The 3261-nt window shown below is 40.9% G+C and overlaps 1 non-coding gene across 1 annotated transcript; it reads right to left on the bottom strand.

Moving 5' to 3' along the window:
* Positions 1 to 1984: 1984 nt before the first annotated feature.
* On the bottom strand, positions 1985 to 2175 carry LOC114672923 (U2 spliceosomal RNA). Its single transcript, XR_003723448.2, has one exon. It is a non-coding gene; the product is annotated as a U2 spliceosomal RNA (small nuclear RNA).
* Positions 2176 to 3261: the final 1086 nt, after the last annotated feature.

Below are 3261 nucleotides of genomic sequence, written 5' to 3' on the forward strand. Positions count from 1 at the left end.
GAAGGATGTCCACTGCTGGGAAGGAGAACTTCGGGCTTGTAAGCCCTTGATAGTTTTGTTCTTTATCATGCTCTGATCTAGCCAAGTGAGGTGCTAGGAACATAGTAGTTACTCAGTTAATAAATGCTGATAGCTTGAGTGAGTAAAGGGTGAAGGATCCCTTTTTGATCTCTTTGATACCTGCTTTTTTGCTAGACCACCTATTTTCATAGCAACACATATTCTTGGTACATTATATATCAAGCTTTGGAGATTTAGTCTGTAGAATTTTTTTTTTGTTTGAGTTGGAGTCTTACTCTATTGCCCAGGCTGGAGTGCAGTGGTGTAATCTTGGCTCACTGCAACCTCCACCTCCCGGGTTCAAGTGATTCTCCTGCCTCAATCTCCTGAGTAGCTGGGATTACAGGCATGCGCCACCATGCCTGGATAATTTTTTTTTTTTTTTGTATTTTTAGTAGAGACAGGGTTTTGCCATATTGGCCAGGCTGGTCTTGAACTCCTGACCTCAGGTTATTCACCTGTCTCAGCCTCCCAAAGTGCTGGGAATACAGGCATGAGCCACTGCGCCTTGTCTAGTCTATAGAAATTGAGCAAGAGACAGTACATACTTTAGCTAGGAGTTGTATCCTCCCAAATTGATTTTGAGTAAAAAATGTGGCTGGAAAATGAAAGACATGTGTCTTAGTTCACTTTGTGTTGCTACAAAGGAATATCTGATGGTGGGTAATTTATAAAGAAAAGATGCTTATTTGGCTCATGGCTCTACAAGAAGAATGGTGCCAGCTGTCTTCAACCATCAGTGCTTGTGGGGCTAATAAAGTGAGAACTCACTACTATGAGGATGGCACCATGCCGTTCATGAGGGATCTGTTCCCATCATCCAGACACCTCCCACCAGGCCCCACCTCCAACACTATGGATCGAATTTCAACATGACACTCGATGGGGTCAAATATCTGAACTACAGCAACATGATAAGAAGGAAAAAAAGAAAAAGAAAGAAAAAGATGAGAAAATTTATGTGTGTGTGTTTGTGTGTGTGTGTGTATGTGTATGTGTTTGTGTGTGTGTGTATGTGTGTGTTTGTGTGTGTGTGTGAGACAGAGAATGCTTAAGGGAGACAGATGACATGTAACAATATGGATAAATCTTAGCAATGTAATATTAAGTGAAATAGTAACTCCCCCAAGAACATATGCAAACCTACAATCTGGAGACACGAGGCAGCACTGTAACCAAGAGCTCAAAGCTAATCTCACCAAAAAGGGGCCTCTGATTGTGATCTACTAAGAAGAATATAGCACCACTTCTGTGGTATTTCCGCCCAAAATGCACAACCTGATTTCCATCAAAAGGGAACATCAGGAGAACATAAATTAAGGCACATTAATAAAATACCTGTCACAGACATGTTAAAACTCCTGAAATTCACAATGTTAATGTCACAAAAAGGTGGAGAAATGTTTCAGATTAAAGAAGACTGAAGAGACACAACAACTGAACACAATATGTGGTTCTGGACTAGATTATGTCCTTGAAAAAATTGCTATAAACAGTATTATTGTAACAATTGACAAAACTTAACCATGGACTATATATAACAAACAAGTATGGTATCTATGTTACATTTCCTCATTTGTGGTTATATAAGCATTTCCTTGTTCTTAGGAAATACACATGGATATATTAAGGAGTAAAAAAGTAAGATATATGGAATTGTTTTCAAATGATTTTTAGAATTATATATATTATATATTCATATAATATATTTATATTGCATATATTATAATACTATATTATGTTATAATATATTACCATATATTATACTTGTATATTGTGTTGCCTGTTGCCCAGGCTGGAGTGCAGTGGTGATGTCTCGGCTCACTGCAACCTCTGCCTCCTGGGTTCAAGTGATTCTCCTGTCTTAGCCTCCCAAGTAGCTGGGATTACAGGCACACACCACCATGCCTAGCTAATTTTTTTTTTTTTGTGCACCGTTTCTGGAAGTACTGCAATACCAGGTCAATGAGTGGAGTGGACGGAGCAAGCCCCTATTCCATCTCTTATTTCCAAAAATCCATTTAATATATTGTCCTCGGATAGAGGACATACCAGATATTAAACTGATAAGAACAGATACTACACTTGATATTAGCCAAAAGGCCGAGAAGTGATGCCTGGCTAATTTTTGTACTTTTAGTAGAGACAAGGTTTCACCATGTTGGCCGGGCTGGTCTCGAACTCCTGACCTCAAGTGATCTGCCAGCCTTGGCCTTCCAAAGTGCTGGGATTACAGGCGTGAGCCACTGTGCCCGGCCTGAACTTCCTTTAAGATAAAAGGTAAAAAATAATATGTAAAATAACACTAGAAACAAAGAAAAAGAGTACATAGAGCGCTACATCTTTTTACAAACCTGAAAAACTAGAGTAGTTTAGCTAGAATAGTTGAGTAGCTGGCATTAAGCTGTATAATGAGAAAGGAAGACATGGAGCTCAAGACTCAGCAAGCTGGTTACTCTGGGTGGGGCGCTTGGCGGTGGGGTAGCCAGTCACCAAGTGGATTGCTGGAGGACATTGTTGAGCTCCTCATTTTTTTTTTTTTTTTTTTTTTTGAGACAGAATCTCGCTCTGTCACCCAGGCTGGAGTGCAGTGGCACGATCTCGGCTCACTGCAACCTCTGCCTCCCAGATTCAAGCGATTCTCCTGCCTCAGCCTCCTGAGTAGCTGAGACTACAGGCATGGGGCCACCACACCCGGCTAATTTTTGTATTTTAGTAGAGACGGGGTTTCACCGTGTTAGCCAGGATGGTCTCCATATGCTGACCTTGTGATCTGCCCGCCTCGGCCTCCCAAAGTGCTGGGATTACAGGCGTGAGCCTCTGTGCCCGGCGAGACCCTCATTTTTCCAGTGGTTGTTAGATTCATGGAAGGTTATTACATTACCAAAATCAAGCAATCAGAAAAAAACAGGAACCAACTAATAGAGGACCATGCATGGGACCCAGTGAGATGGCCATGACACACGCAATGTGATTAACCTGTTTGTTTTCATCCGAGGCCAATCAAAAAAAAAAAAATACAGAAAGAGAGGCAGTAGGAGAAGAGAGACAGGGGCAGAGGGAAAGAAAGAAACTGAGAAATCAAGGAGTAGGGAAAGAAAAGTGCTTCAGGTTTTTTGAAGGAAAATAAATAATAAAACAACTCTGGAGACAATAAACTGGAACAACAGTGGGAAAAGATGTAGCAAATTTTCAAGAGAC

This window comes from Macaca mulatta, chromosome 15 (assembly GCF_049350105.2).
Source record: "Macaca mulatta isolate MMU2019108-1 chromosome 15, T2T-MMU8v2.0, whole genome shotgun sequence".
NCBI lineage: Eukaryota > Metazoa > Chordata > Mammalia > Primates > Cercopithecidae > Macaca > Macaca mulatta.